We start from the raw sequence: 19575 nt of genomic DNA on the forward strand, positions 1-19575 counted from the left end.
AGTTCTAAAGAGCATTGCACGTAGGAATGGGAAGGGTTTGGGAAGGACCAACGATCCCAATCGTATTTCCCCTAGTAAGTTGCTAAATTTTATAAAACAAGAACACTTCAAAAGACCTCTGATTTCCAGCCATGCATTAATAGAACAATTCTTCAAGCCTTTGTGCAGGATTTCCTCCAGAAACCCAGTTGTTTCCAGTCTTCCTCATGGCTCAGTTCTATTTGCAAGCTAACCAATCTCTGGGCGGTTTCAATTCAGATGTTCCTTTGTAAATGTTGAACCAAAGAGGGCGGTGGAAGACAGCAGTCCTGCTGTTACACAAGAACCAAGGACTGTTCCTTGTCAGCACCCACTTTGGGAATTCTGAAGATGGTACCGACAGTTTTATGTAAATCTCTCCTTAAAGACCCACAGCGCTTCCTTTAACAACCTCTCTCTCCCTCCAGTGCAGGAGTCCCCACCCCAAGCATACGATGCCCCACCCAGCCCAAGGCCGGGAAGATGTCCCACCCGGCCGCAGGCTGGGCCGGCCTCCTAGGCTGGTTTAACTGGTTAGGACAACAGAAGCCCGCTGGCACAAAAGGTCTGAACTTCAGTAGCTGAGGAACAGGCTGGCCACAGCACGGAGACGAAAGGTATTTCCTTTTTCAAGATCACCACAGGTAGTGCCCCCAAACCACCTACGCGGACAGTTCATGCTTGGGGTAGGTGTACGTCCCACCCAGTCCCCCAAGACCAGGAACTGCGCAGGCTCCCGCAGAGCGCTAGCGCGGCGCGTTCTCTCGCGCGCTCCCTCAGTCTCCTCAACGAGCTACTGGGCCGAAGGAGGCGCGGTTCTTCCTGGGTGTTGTAGTATACTTCCTCGACGAAGTGCCCTCCTGTAGGTTGGGCGCTTGGGTTTTCGAGAACTACGCCTCCCAGTGTGCCCCGCGCGACGGCACAGGGCGTTTACCCTTGTCGGCCTTAGCCGTCAACGCAGAGAAGAGGACCCGGGAAGCCGGCTGCGGCGGGTGGAGGGAATGCGCTTGCGCGCTGGGCCGGCTCGTCTTGTTCTGTCCCAATCATTGTAAACAGGCGGAGGCTGGGGCGGGTTGGGAATGGGGCTCCCAAGGCCGGTCTGGGGCGCAGCGCAGGAGGCGGCTACGGTGGCTGCGGTGGCAGCGTGAACGCGAGGAGGAGGTGGCTGTGGCGGGGGCGGACGGTCGCGCGGCGGCCTCAGGTTAGTAGCGGTCAGCGGTGGCGTGCGGGGTCGCAGCGTTGCCAGTCGCGTGTCCGGAGAGCCCTCTCCGCAGCCGCGTCTATATCTGGCAGCGTGCTGGGCTGGGCGCTAGCCGCACGCCGGGCTGGAGTTGGGGGTGGGGGGCGTGGCCGCCCCACTGCGGGTTCTTCGCCCGCAGGCTTCTCTTCAGTTCTCGCCCCCTTTGCTGTGCGTTCCTCCCACTTGCCAGCCGGGCCTCCCTCATGGCAGCCGCATTGGTGATTTGGTGCTCCTGGGGTCTGGAGGAGGAGAGTCAGGAACAGAACCCCTCCCTCCTTGGGTTCCAGGCCTCAGGGCAGCTCTGGGGCAGACCGGAACGGAGGAGAGAGGACTGTCTTTTATATAACCACGCTATTTTCTAATCGCACCCGGAATATTGACCCGTCTCTAGTGCTTGCCCAGTGGACTAGGAACAGGCTTTTGCTGTTTCCCACCGCTGGCATGGAAGTAGTGGGGCTCCTTTGGGTGCTGCGGTCCTTAGTTCAGGTTTCAGTGGGAATGGACGGACAGTCTGGGGTTGAGAATTCGTTTCACAGCGCACTTTCAAGTATGCTTGTACCAAAATGCTGTTATTGAGGTCAGCTTTTTTTTTTTTAATCGTTGTGAGTGAAACAGGTTTTGCAAAATAGTTCACACCTCAGTCTTATCTAAAGTGATTATGCTGTTTCAAGTTTGGGGATTCATTACTACAGAGCCTCCCTCTTGAGCAAGCATCAGGATTCCCGTAGGGCCTAAAAGAGTTCTAGATGGTAATTAAAATGTTAATTCGAGATAGTTTGAATGTGCGTGTAAAAGAAGTACAGTCGTTTGGACATTGAGTTAACACACCATCTAGCCTCCTTAGAAAAGCTATCACTGAATTTTTTGTTTAGTGGAGTGGTCATGTTCAAATGCTGGAGCACTTTGAGTAGCATTCCATCATACTTGGCAGCTATTCACAAAATATTTAAGTGGTGATAAGCAACAGGCCCACTTTTGGTTTGGTGGTCACGGAGGCAGCATTTTAAATGGGACTGTGAATGAGAAAGGTAACCTCACTTTCTGCCTTTGGAGTTATTTTGGTGATTTGATTATGACTTTCTGAGTATCTTGCTGAAGATGAGTAATTGCCATAAGCTGTATTGGCAGTAGTAGATGTAGGAAGTAGAGTGGTTCCCACTTTTCATAAGTGACCCATAAATTTAAGTAGGGTAGGCTAGTTTAACAGTAACTGTTGAGAATTCTTTAAACAAAGTATCTTCAAGCAATGTGACATAACTTAAATGCTATCTCTTCAAAATAGTATTTCTCATTTTAGATCTTTGAGGGACCATTTCTCCCCTAATTTAGAAAAACAGAAGTGGTATAAAAAAACGCATATTAACTTTAATTTCTGTTTGCACAGTTGTATGCTTGACCAGGAGAGGTTGGGTCCTGAACGTAACCCAAGAGTATGTTCTTTCTTTTTTGAAAGAAAAATTCCAGTAGAAACTTAATGTTAGTTTACATGGAGACAATAAGGAAAAATGCAGCTCATTTAGTGTTGAGGAATTACTTGTAGCAGGTACTGTGCCAAGAGAAGAGGACTTACAAATGGATAAGGCAGTAGCCCTGCCTTCAGGGTGGTAAGACTTTATCTCTTACTTGAAATGTCAACAAGTACAATATGTTTTTAAGATTGCTTTGATTGGAGAAAGTATGGGGATACAGTGGGTGTAGAAATGAGGAAGTGGTCAGTTTCTTAAGGAAGAGAAGGAGAGACTGAGGAAGGGGCAGTAGTAAGGAGACAGTGTATATAGGAGGGGATGAAAACAACAAGTATACATGCATAGAAAGGTAGAAGGAACAGTGTCAGCAAAAGCACAGGAGTCTAAACTTACACAATGAGTTGTAGGATCTGCAAGTATAACTAGCAAGAGTGTAGGGTGGTGGCAAGACATGAAACTGGGGAGGTAGGCAGAGACCAAATTATGCATAGTGTTGTATACAGTAGAAGTAAGTAATTTCAGCTTTACCTTGTAAGCACATAGGAGTCATTGAGACTGGATAAACAAGAGAGGCCTAAGCCAGCCCCATCCATTTTAACTCCCCGATGTGTTAAGTATTGTATTGGGTACTTTATACTTTGTCCTTTAACTTAAGGAAAGCTTAGCCATGACTGAGGAAGAAAATGGGGAGAAAGCAACTTAAGGCAGAGGGAAAGTGGGACATAGAGAGAGAGCATGGTACACTTTTAAGAATGGGAAGTTCTCCACAGCTATAGCATTGAGTTAATTATAAATACTGGGTTTATGGTAAGTAGCAGAAGATGAGGCTGCACAGATAGATCCTTCAAGTGTTGCGTGCTATTCTAAGGATGCTAGACGTTTTTTCCTGTAGATAACAATAGAATATATGAATTTTAATCAGAAAAGAATCATAATAAAGTTTATTTTAGAAAGGTCATTCTGCTATTGTATAGATTTCAGAAAGATAGAGGAACGATAAGGCAGGATGCAGAAAGACTGCTTAGGAGTTTTTGTAATACTTGAAGTGACAGATAAGGGCCTAAACAAAGGTGGTGTCAGTGGAGATAAGGAGGATTAGGTTAATAACACAGATATTTAGAAGGTAGAATTCATAGGATTCAGTAACAATTGGATTTGGGGAGTGAGAAATAGTAGGGTAAGATGACTTGGATTTTAATTTGGGTGATTGAATAAACAATAGTAATGGAATAAACAATGAGATAGAATTCTGGAAGGAGGTCCATATTTGGGGAGGAATAGTATTTTAGCTTTTGCATATACGGAGTGGAAGCTTTTCTATGAAACATCCAGGTGGAAACATCTGCAGAGTTGGGTATGTGGCTTTGGAGTACAAGAGAGAGTTCTTGAGAACAGTCATCAGGCTGTATATTATTGCAGGTGGTAGCTGAAGCCTTTGATTTACGTGAACTAGGAAGAGTCTACTGATGGAGAGTAGTTCTGGAAATAGGACATGGAGAACAACATTGAAAGCCAGATAGAGGAAGAACTGGAAAAGGAAATTTCCTGTTTCGAGATGCAGAGAAATCATGAGAAAATGTTGTAGAATCCCAAATGGGATTGTTTGAAAAGGAAGCTATATTTCATAACTGACTCCAGAAAAAAATAAAAATTAAAAAAAAGAAGCTATACTTCAAATGCTTTGAGAACTTGAGTAAAGCAAGGATTATTAAGACTATTGAATTTGATAACTGAGAAGCTTTGTAGCATTCTACTTAATGCTAACAATGGAAAGAAGCTAGATTTCATTGAATTGAGGAGTAATTTGGTGGTCAGAGAGAGGAGAAAGCAGATGTAGATTACTTCAAGAATAAACAAGTCTTAGCTATAAAAGGAAGAGTTGGAGGTGTTAGCAGAGGGGATAAAGGGTTAAGGGAGGGATTTTTAACTGGCAAAGACTGGAGTCTGCTTTCTTTTTAAAACACCTTTATTGAGATACAATTCATATAACATAAAGTTTACCCTTTTAAAGTGTGCAGTTCAGTGGTTTTTAGTATATTCAGAGTTGAGCAGCCGTCTCCACAATCAATTTTAGTACATTTCCATTACTCCAAAAGAGAAACTTCTTACTCATTATCAGTCACTCACCATCCCCCCTGTTCTCACCCGCTAACAACTACTAATTTACTTTCTGTCTCTGTGGAGTTCCTATTTTGGACATATAAATGGAATCACATATGTGATTATTTGTGACTGACTGACTTAGCATGTTTTCAAGGTTCATCGATATTGTAGCATATATCAGGATTTAATACCTTTTTATTGCTGAATAATAGTCTGTTGTCTGATTATACCACATTTTATTTTCCCAGCAGTTGAACAACATTTAAGTTGTTTCTACTTTTTGGCTGTTAGGAATAATTTAAGTTTTGGCTATTAGGAAATGCAAGTTTTGGCTGTTAGGAAAATTTGCAAGTTTTTGTGTGGATATATGTTTTCATTGCCCTTGGATATATACCTAGGAGTGGAATTGCTGGATCATATGGTAACTCTTATGTTTAATGTTTTGAGGGACTATCAAACTGTTTCCCAAAGTTGCTGAACCATTTCACTATTCGGTGTGAGGATTGTAATTTCGGTGTAAGGACTGTAATTTCTCCAAATTCTCACCAACACTTGTTATTTTCTGTTTTGGGTATTTTTTTAATTTTAGCTATCCTAATGGGTGAGTATCCTAATTGGTATCTCATTGTGGGTTTGATTTGCATTTCATGGTGGCCAGCGCTAAACATCCTTCAACATCATGAGGATCAGCTTTTCCCATTTCTTCATAAAAAAAAGCTGTTGAAATTTTTATAGAGTTTACAGTGAATCTATAGATCACTTTGAATTACAGCAATACTTTGCTGTCTTAGCAATATTGAGTCTTACATCCATTAAAAAGGGTGTTTTCCTGATATAGACGTCACTTCTGCTCCAGAAATTGGGTGGCGAACCAAGACAGTCCTTGGAGGTATAGAGACTGGGAGGTGAGAAAAGCTGACAGAACTGAAGTCTTGCAAAAGCGACTCTCGCGCGTTCCCTTCTTTCTGAAGAGACCTGTTATGTGTTCTCTGACCTCTGAGGTGCGCTTTATGGGGCAGAGAAAGGCCATACTGACTGCGTTAGGAGTTGAAGCCAAGAAAACCTTGAACTCCTTTGCTCTCCCAGGAATACAAGGTTCCAGTCTTGGTTTAAATCCTGGTTTCACCATGGATTGGGTGACCTTGAGAGTTACTTAGTAGCTTCCGAATATTGAATGCCCACTGTATTCCAGGAACTTTCTGTTTATTATTTCATTTAATTCTCACAGTAGCTCTTCAAGGTAGATCTACTCCTGTTCTGCACAAAAGCTAGAAGGCAGTGTGGGCATGGAAAAGCTTGTGGGCTCAAGATTCAGTTGGCCTTTTGAATCCTGGCTTCATTACTAGTGTGACCTTTGTTAAACTCTTTGTTTTAAACCTCTTCATATGTAAATGTTGGATAATCTTTCAAGGCTTGTTGTAAGGTTAAAAGTAGTGCTGGCCACAGAAGCATGATGTGTTCTTTTTAATGTCATTAAATAATCTACATTATTTGTAAAAAAATAAAAAGAAAGGGTGTTTTCCCATTTTTTAGGTCCTCAATTTCTCTCAGCAGTGTTTTGAGGTATCAGTGTATAAGTCTTTCACCTTTTTGGTTTTATTTGTTTTATTCCTTTGGATGTTATTGCAAATGGAATTTTTTTTAAATTTCAGTTTTGGAATGTTCATTGCTGGTATGTAGATACACAGTTGATCCTTGAACAACGCAGGAGTTAGGGACTCTGACCACCATGGATCGAATATACAGTTGACCCTTGAACATGGGTATAAGTGGACTCATGCAGTTCAAACTAGGTTGTGCAAGGACCTGCTGCTATACAGCTTACTTTCTATCTTAATCTGTCTTCATCTTGTATCCTCTAACTTTGCTAAAATCATTTATTAGCTTCAGTAGTTTTCTTGTGTATTCTTTTAGGTTTTATAGGTAAGATCATGTCATCTGTGAAGAGAGCCTGTTATACTTCTTCCTTGCCAATATAAATAACATTTATTTATTTCTTGCCGAATTGCCCTGACTAGAACTTCCAGTACAGTGTTGAATTGAAGTGGCAAGAACAAACCTCCTTATCTTCTTCCTGATCTTAAGAGGAAAGCTTCCAGTCTTTTACCATTAAGTATGATGTCAACTGTGGGTTTTTCATTTTTGCCTTTTATCAGTTTGAGGAAGTTCTATTCCTAGTTTGTCAAATGCTTTGTTGAAATTTTGTTGAGTGTGTTTCTTAATTTTTACATATTTTTTAACTTTTGAAAAAATGTTTTCTGTTACTGATTTCCAATTTCGTTTCATTGTGGTCAGAAAACATATTTTGTATGCTTTCAGTCTTTTAAAGTTTGTTGAGATTTGTTTTGTGGCCTAACATGTGATCTATCTGGGAGAATGTTTCAAGTGCACATGAGATGAATATGTATTCTGCTGTTGGGTGGAGTGTTCTGTAGATGCCTGTTAAATCTAGTGGATTTAGAATGTTGTTCAAGTCTGCTGTTTCCTCATTGATTTTCTGTCTATTGGCCTATCCATTATTGAAGTTGAACTGTTTTTCTCCTTTCAATTTAATTTTTGTTCCATGTCTTTTGGGGTTTTGTTATTAGGTGCTTATATATTCATAATTGTTATATCTCATTGACAGATGCTTGTTAACAATTTTTGTCTTGTCTTAATGTTTATTTTGTTTGGTTTTAGGATAGTCATCCCTTCTCTCTTTTAGTTACTATTTGCATGGAGAATATATATATATACATATATATATGTGTGTATATATATAATGTATATGTATATGTATATATATGTATGTATATGTATATATTAATCTTTTTACTTTTATCTTCTGTCTTTGAACCTAACGTGACTCTCTTGTAGGCAGCATATAGTTGGATCTTATTTTTTTGTTGTTCCATCCATTCTGCTAATGTCTGTCTTTTAATTTTGGAAATTTAACCTACTTACATTAAAATAATTACTGATTAGGAAGAACTTACTTCTGTCCTGTTGCTATTTGTGTTCTATATATCTTACATCTTTTGTGTTCTTCAGTTCCTCTGTTACTGTCTTCTTTTGGGTTTCTTTCCAGCATACCATTTTAATTCCCTTAAATTTCATTTACTATATGTTTTTGAGTTATTTCTTAGTGGTTGCCCTGGGATTACAATTAACATCTTAATTTGCAACAGATTAATACCAATTTAATTTCAGTAGTGGACAAAAACTATTTCTATATAGCTTCACTCCCCTCTATGGTGCTGTTGTCACAAACTATATACATTGTATGCTTGATTTTCAATTGTCGCTTTATACAGTTGTGATTTAAATCAGATAGGAGAAAGAAAAGATACAAATAAAAATATATTTATACTGTGTTTTATATTTGCCTATGTAGTTACTTTTACTGGTATTCTTTAGTTCTTCATGTGAATTCAGGTTACTGTCCTAGTGTCCTTTCATTTCAGCATGAAGGACTCTCTTTAGCATTTCTTGTAAGATAGATCTACTAGCAATGAATTCTCTTAGATTTTTCTTAACCTGAGAATGTATTACCTTCTCTTTCGTTTTTGAGGGATAATTTTGCAAAATGAAGAATTCTTGGTTGACGGTTTTTCTTTAAGTACCTTGACTATGTCATCTCATTGCCTTCTGGCCTCTGGTTTCTGATGAGAAGTCAGCTATTGATATTGAGGATCCCTTGTATGTGATGAGCCACTTCTCTCTTGCTTCTTTTAAGATTTTCTTTTTGTTTTTGAACTATGTCTTTTTAATATAGTTTTTTTTTTTTTTTAAAGATTTTATTGGGGAGGGGGAACAGGACTTTATTGGGGAACAGTGTGTACTTCCAGGACTTTTTTCCAAGTCAAGTTGTCCTTTCAGTCTTAGTTGTGGAGGGCGCAGCTCAGCTCCAGGTCCAGTTGCTGTTGCTAGTTGCAGGGGGCGCAGCCCACCATCCCTTGTGGGAGTCAAACCGGCAACCTTGTAGTTGAAAGGACGTGCTCCAACCAACTGACTGAACCATCCAGGAGCTCAGCGACAGCTCAGCTCAAGGTGCCATGTCAATTTTAGTTGCAGGGGGCGCTGCCCACCATCCCTTGTGGGACTCGAAGAATCGAACTGGCAACCTGTGGTTGAGAGCCCATGCTCCAACCAGCTGAGCCATCCTGGAGGCAGCTCAGCTCAAGGTGCCGTGTTCAATCTTAGTTGCAGGGCACGGAGCCCACCATCCCTTGCGGGACTCAAGGAGTTGAACCGGCAACCTTGTGGTTGAGAGCCCACTGGCCCATGTGGGAATTGAACAGGCAGCCTTAGGAGTTAGGAGCATGGAGCTCCAACCACCTGAGCCACCGGGCTGGCCTCTGTCTGAACTATTTGATTAAGATGTGTCTTGGTGTGGATCTCATTGAGTTTATTCTGCTTGGATTTTGTTGAGCTTCAAGGATATGTAGAGTCTCTTTCATTAAATTTGAGAAGTTATTGGCCATTATTTCTTCAAATAGTCTTTCTTCCCCTTTCTTCTCTAATGTCCGGATTCCTCAGGGAGAGTTTATAGTGATTGCTTTTTTCATGTGTATAGGCTGTTTCTTCTTATTTCTTTTCATGTATGTAATTTTTTGTTGTTGAAATCGGGCATTTCGAATACTATAATATGGCACCTTTGGAAATCAAGTTCTCCCCTATCCTTAGTGGTGTCATTGCTGCTTGTAGCTGTTCTTGTTAGTTTGTTTAGTGACTTTGCTTAACTAGTTTTGTAAAGTATGTACTCTTATCGTGTGTGCTTATTGAAGTCTGTGCTCTGTACTGGTCAGCTAATGATTGGACAGAGATTTCCTCAAACATTTGGTACCAAAAACATCTCCCAGTATTTTCAAAGGGGTGCTGTGCATCTTTTGGGGTATACCTTCAGTATTGAGCCACTTTACAATTCTGTCTTGGCTCCGTTTCCTGTTTGTGCAGAGATCAAGATCATCCAGAGGTGAGAGTGTGTAGGACTTTCTCCGGTAAGATAAACTCAGTGGGTGGGATCCACACCAAAACACATCTTTTTTCCCCCCTTTCTTTCGCCTCCCCCCACGCCCCTCTGATTCAAGCCATTGTTTCTCAGTCTAGTTGTGTAGGACACAGCTCCCTGGCCCAAGCTGGTATTATGAGCCTTGCGCTCCCCCCCGGCTGAGGCAGTCGGTCGCCAGTCATCGGTTGGCAGCTCATGGCAGCTCTCGCCGACTGCCGGCGGCTCACAGTGGCTGCTGGCCACTCACGCTGGCCACCTGCCACTCATGGCAGTACCCCGTAGCCCACGGCAGCACACAGCAGCCCACGCTGGCTGCCGGCCACTCATGCTGGCCACCGGCTGCTCATGGCAGCACACAGCAGCTCACCGGCAGTTTACGCCAACCTCCTGTTGCTCACAGCAGCCCAGCTCCAGGGAGAGCTGTTGTTCACAATCTTAGCTGTAGAGGGCGCAGCTCACTGGCCCATGTGGGAATTGAACTGGCGGCCTTTGGCGTTAGAAGCACTGCGCTCCAACCACCTGAGCCACCGGGCCGGCCCCACCAAAGCCCATCTTAATCAAATACAGTGGTACATTGGTTTTCAAATGTCTCCGTTGACGAACATTTCGGTTTACAAACGCCGTAAATTTTATGGATCTATGGTGTCATTAGATAGTAAAATTCATGCTACATTTGCAGTTTTAGGGGTTGATTTTAAAGGTCTGGAATGGATTAATCTATTTTGCATTACTCTCTATGGGGAAACCATGCCTTGGTTTTCGAATGTTTCAGAATTCGAATGGTATTCTGGACTGGGTTATGTTCAAAAACTGAGGTACCACTGTAGTTGAAAGACAACACAGAAAATCGTGAAAGAAGCAAAATGGCTCATTGCACACACGGGATCCTCAGTATCATTAACAGATGACTTCTTCATCAGAAACCATAGAGGCCAGAAGGCAGTGGGATGACATCGTCAAAATACTGAAATAAAAAAACTGTCAGCCAAGAACTCTATCTGGCAAAATACCTGAGCACATACCTGGCATACACGTTGTCTCCTGGATTCCTGGGAATTTGTTGAAGCTGTTCAAAGTCCTTATTGCCAAAAAACATCTCATTGCTCAGCCTTTCCTCTCTAGGTTTTTGGTCGGTGTGTTTGCCCCAACTATTAGCCGTTGCTTTAGGCGACAGCAGTGAAAAAAACATTGTCTGTAAATGTTTTTGACAAACATTCTTCCTGCCCCATAGTGGCTTTAGCCGTGGCAGAGTTCTTAGTTAGCAGCGTTAGCTCTAGGGGTGTTGATAGTTAGCAGCAAAGGTCGATAAAACAAGCTTTCAGCAGGTCTTCTAGGGAGCCATTAGATAGGTTGAAACAAGTAATTTTAATTTGTTTGCAAATGAGGTTTGTTCTGCTGTACCAGTACTGGGAATGGGGGTGTTATTTTTAAGACTGATCTGGGAGCCCAGGATTGCACTAGAGAAAGTTTAATGTCACAAACAAAGCTCTTATGTTCTTAGCAAGATTAAGGTGGTTTTCTTAAGTACTTCCTGGCTTGCTGAAAGCTTTTGGTTAGGTTCCAGTGTTCTGAAAAAAAAAGTTGATTGTGACAGTTTTTAGTTGTTTTTATGGAGGGGTGGACTTTTGTGGTTCCTTATGCCACCATTTTGCCAACATCACTTCATCTACCTATTTATTACTCCATTCATTTTTCGGCTACCTGTATCAGTATAATTCTAGGGAATTTCTTGTAGGCAGCACACAGCTGGGTCAGTATTTTCTCTTTCTTTGTGCTTTGCTTTATTTCTAAAGGACTTTAGTTACTTATAGAGATGGAATAGAATAAACATTTTTTGACTCTTATAAACAGTGCTGTGATAAGCATCCTTTAACTTACATCTTTGCTTACTTTTGTGTATTTGGGGGATAAAGTTCTTTTGGGGGTTTTTTTGGAGCTTTTTATTTTTAATTATTTATATTCATTTCAGGTGTACAAAAACAACATAATAATGATTAGACATTCACACCCCTCAAAAAGTGATAACACCTCCAAGTCTACTAGCCATCTGACATCGTACATGCTATTATAGTACCGTTGACTGTATTCCCTATGCTGTATTTTACATTCCATGGTTATATAAATAGATGTTTAATTATAGTTGACATTCAATATCATTTTATATTAGTTTCAGGTGTACAGTGCAGTGGTATGGGGAATAAGGTTTTAATAGTGCAATTGTTAGGTCAGAATATTAGTATTTGATAGGTATTGCTAACTTGCCCCTTTAAATGTATGACTTTACACTTTTACCAGTTGTGTACGAGGGTGTCTCTGTCTTCACATCCTCCTCAATATTGGGTGTCAAACTTGTTCATCTTTAGAAAATTGAGTGAAAAAGAGCATATCTTTAATGACCTGTTCTTTCATTTTTTAAAATGTCTTCTTTGTGTGTGTACTTTGTGTTCATATTCTCTACCATTTTTTTTTAATTGGTAAAATATTTGTCATGTCTAGTACTGATATTTTTTTTCTAGGTTTTAAAATTTCATTTATTGTGTTTTAAAAAATGTACTTAAGATTTTTTGAAAGTTTTTTCAAATGGAGACTCAAGGGAAAAAAAGCAGTAAAACTTCTTTTATCGGAGTCTTATAAGGGGTGGGGGATATAGTTTAGAAAATGTCAAGTTTTGTACATATATTTTTATAGTCTTGTTATTGTATAGTTAATAGCTTGGTTAAATATTGGCTAATAATTATTATTACTACATAGTGTCTACTGTATACCAGGAATAGCATTTTGTTTAATCTTGGCAATGCCACATAGATGTCAGTGTTCTGTTTTACAGATTAGGAAACCTACTCGATGAAAGGTGATGGCACTTAGTTAAAACCTACAGCTATGTTACAGACAGAGCTAAGATTGGAACCCAGACCATCTGTCAGACTCTCGAGCCTGTATTCTTCCTGTTTACCAAATTGTCTGTCCATCAGGATATTTCTGAGTTTCCTTACAGAGGGATGGATGGTGGCCTGGATTAGACAGAAATAATGTGATTGTGTTTTCCTTAGCCACTAAAGATACTGCCAAAGGTTTAACAACTATTTTCTTTTATATTCTAGAGATGTTTTATACATATACGAGCAAAGATGTTTGTGTAAACATGTATACATTCTGTTGTAAACAGTCATGTAGCAGTAAGGGAACCAGTTCTTATCGAGGACTTTAGTAGGCCTGTTTCTTTATATTTCAGTGAAGTCTTTCAAATTGATCACCTTGAAAGGTTGTACAGATACTTAAATATGAAGCTTTTGCATAAAAGGTTACTGAAAACAAAACTACTAGTAAAACTCATTTGGAATTGCTTTCGGAACTGATATCATGATGTAATGAATGAAGCATGGTGTATCAGTTGAAGGTTAAATTCATTCAAAAGCAGTAAAACTTGAGAGCCAGATATTGTGACTGGTTGAGAATAAAACTATACCATCACCATTGTGTAAAAATGGGGTGTGTTTGTCGGTTATAAAAACAATGCTTTTGTGTGACTGGGACTTTCTCCTTTTTATAGATTGAGAGTTTTTACCAACCTGTCAGTGATAGGTGCCATTAGATAAATGTATTTGGATAACGAACTACTATCTTGAGAAAAAAGGGAGGGGGAAGATGAGGTAAGATAGCTTTCCCCGCTTTACTGGGAAGAAAGCATTTTAAGGAAAATTCATAAATTGAAGCTTTATTTTAAGGTGTTAGCAATTTAGTTGTTCCTTCCAAAGTAATAATAGTGAATCAAGAACTTTGACGTTCTCCTTAGGAAAATTATGGGAAAATAAAATAAGACTATGAAACTGAAGAAAAAGCTCACTAAAGTCCATTTTGTTATTCAACTGTTCTGGTAACAATTGAAAGCAGCAGATATCTTCTAAGTTTTTCAGCTAAGTTTAGCATTTTAAGAAAATGAACATGTTATACTAGATTTTGCTTTTTCAGGTTTTTCTCAGATTACTTTTTAAAAGAAATTAAGACTTTATTATTTTTTAGAGCACTTTTAGGTTCACAGCAAAATTGAACAGAAGGTACAGAGAATTCCCAACTTCTCTCTGTCCTCACACAATGCATAGCCTCCCTATTGACTACTTCCCCCACCAAAGTGTACATTTGTTGCAATTGAACCCACATTGACACATCATTATCACCCAAAGTATAAACCATAGTTTACATTACAGTTCACTCTTGGTGTTGTACATTCTGTGGGTTTGGTTAAATGTATAATGACATGTATCCATCATTATGATACCATACAAAGTGTTTTCACTGCCCTAGAGATTCTCTGTGCTCTCTGCCTGTTCATCCCTCCCTCTTTCCTCAACCCCTAGGAACCATTGATCTTTTAACTGTTTCCATAGTTTTGCCTTTTCCAGAATGTCGTATAGCTGGAATAATACAGTATGTAGGCTTTTTAGATTGGCTTCCTTTACTTAGTAATATGCATTTAAGGTTCCTCCATGTCTTTTAATGACTTGATAGCTCATTTCTTTTTATTGCTGAATAACCCATTATCTGGAAATACCACAGTATATATTCACCTACCGGGGGACACATTGGTTGCTTCCAAGATTTGGCAATTATGAATAAACATAATTCTGTAAAATAGCTGCTATGGACTTCCATGTGCAGGTGTTTGTTCATACATGCGTTCTCAGTTCATTTGGGTAAAAACCAAAATACCAAGGAGTGTGATAGCTGGTCATATGGAAAGTGTATGTTTAGTTCTACAAGAAACCTCCAAACTGTCTTCCAACCATTTTGCATTGCTACCAGCACTGAATGAGAGTTCCTGTTGCTCCACGTTCTCTCCAGTATTTAATGTTGTTAGTGTTTTGGATTTCTAATAAATGTGTAATGGTAGCTTATTTTTTTAGGTCTATTTTAAAAAATGGAGCTATAATTGACATATATTAGTTTCGGCTGTACAACATAATGATTTGATATTTGTATATATTGAGAAATAATCACTATAGTAAGTCTAGTTAATATCTGCGACCAAACATTGTAACAAAAATTTAAAAAAAATAATTTAAAAAAATGTAGATTTGTTTTGTCACGTTCATTGTTTTAATTTGCAGTTCCATAATGTGGAGTATCCTTTTTTCCCCCTTTGGATAATTTTTTTAAACTTTTTAATTTTATTCAATTTTTAAGTTTTTAATTACAGTTGACATTCAATATTAGTTTTAGATGTACAGCATAGAGGTTAGACATTTACATAATTTACAAAGTGATTCTTCCAATAAGTATAGGAGCCACCGGACACCATACATAGTTATTACAATATTATTGACTATATTCTCTATGCTGTATTTACTATGATTATTTTGTAACTGCCAATTTGTACTTGTTAATCCTTTCACTTTTTTCAGACAGCTCCCCAATCCACCTCCCATCTGGCAGCCGTTAGTTTGTTCTCTGTATCTATGAGTCTATTTCTGTTTTGTTTGTTCATTTATCTTTTTTTTTTTTTTTAGATTCTACATACAAGTGACATCCTATGGTATTAGTCTTTCTCTGTCTAACTTATTTCATGTAGCGTAATACCCTCTAGGTTCATCCATGTTGTCACAAATATGGTAAAATTTCATTCTTTTTATGGCCAAGTAATATTTCATTGCACATACGTAGCACATCTTTATCCATTTGTCTATTGATAGAAACGTTGCTTTCATATCTTGGCTATTGTAAATAATGCTGCAGAGAGCATAGGGATGCACATATCTTTCGAATTAATGTTTTGGAATTCTTTGGATAACTACCCAGAAGGGCAATTAGTGGGTCGTAGGGTAGTTCTATTTTTAATTTTTTGAGGAACCTCCATACTGTTTTCCATAATGGGTGCACCAATTTGCAATCCCACCCACAGAGCAGGATGGTTTTCTTTTATTCACATTTTCGCCAACACTTGTTTGTTTATTATTGATGATAACCATTCTGACAGGTGTGAGGTGATACCTCATTGTGGTTTTAATTTGCATTTCTCTGATGATTAGTGATGTTGAACATCTTGTCATATGTCTACTGGCCATGTGTATGTCCTCTTTGGAGAAATATCTATTGAGGCACTCTGCCCATTTTTAATTGAATTGTTTGTTTTTTTTGGTATTAAGTTGTATGAGTTCTTTATATATTTTGGATATTAACCCTTTATCAGTGGTGTTATTGATGAATATCCTCTTCTATCGAGTAGGTTGTATTTTTGTTTTGTTGATGGTTGCTTTTGCTGTTCAAAACCTTTAGGTTCTGTAGCCCATTTGTTAATTTTTGTTTTATTTCCCTTGCCTGGAGGAGATACATCAGTAAAACATTACTAAGAGCAATGTCAAAGAGTTTATTGCCTATATTTTTCTTTTAGAAGTTTTATGGCTCCATTCAGGTCTTACATTGAAGTCTTTAATAAACTCATTTTGAGTCTATTCTTGCATATGGTGTAGTAAAGTGGTCTAGTTTCATCTTTTGGCATGTATCTGCTCAGTTTTCCCGATACCGCTTATTGAGAAGACTGATTTTATTCCAATGTATGTTTTTACCTCGTTTGTCATAGATTATTTGACTGTATAGGCATGGTTTATGCCAATACTATCCTGTTTTGATTAGCCTTGTAGTATAGTTTGATATCAGGTAGCGTGATACCTCCAACTTTGTTTTTTCTCAAGATTGCTGTGGCAATTTTGGGTCTTTTATGATTCCATATAAATTTTAGGATTATTCTAGTTCTGTGAAAAATGCCATTGGTGTTTTGATAGGGATTGCATTGAATCTATAGATTACTTTGGGTAGTATGGACATTTTAAAAATGTTAATTCTTCCTATCCATGAGCATGATCTATGCTTCCATTTATTTGTATTTTCTTCAATTTCTTCCTTCAATGACTTATAATTTTCCAAATACAGGTTTTTTATCTCCTTGGTTAAATTTATTGCTAAGTATTTTTCTTGATGCAATTGTAAGTGGAATTGTTTTCTTAATTTCTCTAATACCGTGTTTCCCCGAAAATAAGACCTAGCCGGACAATCAGCTCTAATGTGTCTTTTGAAGCAAAAATTAATATAAGGCCCGGTCTTATTTTACTATAATATAAGACCCAGTCTTATATGATATATTACGATATAATATAATATATACTGGGTCTTATATTAATTTTGCTCCAAAAGATGCATTAGAGTTGATGGTCTGGCTGGGTCTTATTTTCGGGGAAACACACGGTAGTTCATTATTGGTGTATAAAAATACAGTAATTTCTGGTTAATTTTGTGCCCTGCTACTTTGCTGAATTCATTTATCAGTTCTGATAGGTTTTGGTAGACTATTTAGGGCTCTCTCTATTTAGTATCATGTTATCTGTAAATAATGACAGTTTTACTTCTTTTTCCAATTTGGATACCTTTTATTTCTTGTGTGATTGCTGTGGCTAGGACTTGCAATACTATGTTGAATAAAAGTGGTAAAAATGGACACCCTTTTCTTGTTCTTGATCTTAAGGAAAATACTTTTAGGTTTTCGCCTTTGAGTGTGATGCTAGCTGTGAATTTGTCATATATGGCCTTTATTATGTTGAGGTATGTTTCCTCTATTCCCGTTTTGCTAAGTCTTTATCAGAAATGGATGCTAGATTTTTTCAAATGTTTTTTCTGTATTTATTGATATGATCATATGATTTTTATCCTTCAGTTTGTTTATGTGGTGTATCATGTTAATTGATTTGAGGATATTAAACCAAACTGCATCCCAGGAATAAATCCCACTTGATCATGGTGTGTCATCTTTTTAATTTATTGCTGAATTTGGTTTGCTAATATTTTTTGAAGGTTTTTACATCTCTGTTCATCAGGAATATCAGCCTATAGATTTTTTTTTTTTTTTTTTTTTTTTTTTTTTGGGGTAATGTTTTTGTCTGGTTTTGGATTCAGGGTAATGGGCGTTGTAAAATGAGCTTGGGAGCCTTCCCTCCTCTTGGATTTTTGGGAGTAGTTTGAAAAGATTAGGCATCAAATCTTTGATTGTTTGCTGAAATTCACCTGTGAGGCCGTCTGGTCCAGGACTTTTGTTTGTTGGGAGCTTATTGATTATTGATTCGATTTCATTAGTACTAATCAGTTTTTTCTTGATTCAGCCTTGAAAGTGTATGCTTCCAGAAATGTATCTATTTCTTCCAGATTGTCCAATTTGCTGGCACATAATTGCTTTTAGTATTTCCTTAAAATTTTGTGTATTTCTGTGGTGTCTTCTCTTTCATTTCTGATTTTATTTATTTGGGTCCTCTTTTTTTCTAGATGAGTTTGATAAAGGTTTATCAGTTTTGTTTATTTTTTTCAAAGAACCAGCTGAACCAGCTCTTGGTTTCATTGATCTTTTGTATCGTGCTTTTTTAGCCTCTGTTTCGTTTATTTCTGCTCTGATCTTTATTATTTCCTTTCTTCTCCATTTGTGCATTGTTTGTTGTTCTTTTTCTAGTTTCTTGAGGTATGAGGTTAGATTGTTTATTTGAGATTTTACTTGTTTTTTAAAGTAGGCCTGTATTGCTATGAATTTCCCTCTTAGAACTGCTTTCACTGTGTCAGATCGATTTTGAACTGTGTTTTCATTTTTGTTTATTTCAGGGTATTTTTGATTCCTTGATCTCATTGTTAACCCACTTAGCCTTCATGTGCTTGTGTTTTTCAGTTTTTTTCTTGTGATTAATTTCTAGTTTCACACCTTTGTGGTCAGAGAAGACGCTTGATGAGGTTTCCGTTTTCTTAAATTTATTGAGACATGCCTTGTGGCCTAACATGTGATCCATCCTGGAAAGTGTTCCATATGCACTTGAGAAGAATGTATATTATGCTGCTTTGGGGTGAAATGATCTAAAATAATGTCAATTAAATCCATCTGGTCTAATGTGTCAATTAAGGCCGCTGTTCCCTTGTTGATTTTCTGTCTGGATGATCTATCCATTGATGTCAATGGGGTGTTAAAAATCTCTTACAATTACTGTATTACTGTCGATCTCTCCCTTTATGTTTGTCAATATTTGCTTTATATATTTAGGTGCTCCTACATCAGGTGTGTAAATTTTTATGAGTTATAGCCCCTTGTTGAATTGATCCCTTTATCGTTATGTAATGTACTTCTTTGTCTTGTGTTATGGACGTTGGTTTAATGTCTGTTTTGTCCGATGTAAGTATTGCTTCACCAGCTTTTTTCTTTTTTTTTTCCTGCCTTCTTCCACCTCTCCCCTCCCCCACTCCGGTTCAAGCCTGTTGTTTCTCAGTCTAGTTGTGTAGGACACAGCTCCCTGCTCCATGCTGGTATTATGAGCCTTGCGCTCCCCCAGCTGAGGCAGGCAGTCGCCAGTCATCAATCGGCTGCTCACAGCAGTTCACGGCAGCTCTCACTGGCTGCTGGCTGCTCACGCTGGCTGCTGGCTGCTCATGCTGGCCACCGGCCACCCATTGCGCACGCGGTAGCCCACGGCAGCCCATGGCAGCCCACGCTGGCTGCTGGCTGCTTACGTTTGCACATGGTAGCTCGTGACCGCTCACGCCAATCTCCAGCTGCTCACAGCAGCCCAGCTCCAGGGAGAGCTGTTGTTCACAATCTTAGCTGTAGAGTGTGCAGCTCACTGACCCATGTGGGAATTGAACTGGTGACCTCGGCCTTAGGAGAACGGCGCTCCAACCGCCTGAGCCACAGAGCCAGCCCTCTTTTTTCTTTTTCTGTTTCCATTCTCATGCAGCACCTTTTT

At 39.0% G+C, this 19575-nt stretch overlaps 1 protein-coding gene across 2 annotated transcripts in view; it reads left to right on the plus strand.

Moving 5' to 3' along the window:
* Nucleotides 1-976: 976 nt before the first annotated feature.
* Nucleotides 977-19575, plus strand: part of RALBP1 (ralA binding protein 1) — a 59877-nt gene continuing 41278 nt past the window's right edge. Inside the window, exon 1 of one of the 2 annotated variants that reach the window (XM_074340373.1) lies at nt 977-1219. The gene's annotated coding sequence lies outside the window, so the exon portion shown is untranslated. The remainder of the gene's footprint in view (nt 1220-19575) is intronic. The other variant, XM_019712608.2, reaches the window with a different exon arrangement.

This window comes from Rhinolophus sinicus, linkage group LG09 (assembly GCF_036562045.2).
Source record: "Rhinolophus sinicus isolate RSC01 linkage group LG09, ASM3656204v1, whole genome shotgun sequence".
Lineage (NCBI taxonomy): Eukaryota > Metazoa > Chordata > Mammalia > Chiroptera > Rhinolophidae > Rhinolophus > Rhinolophus sinicus.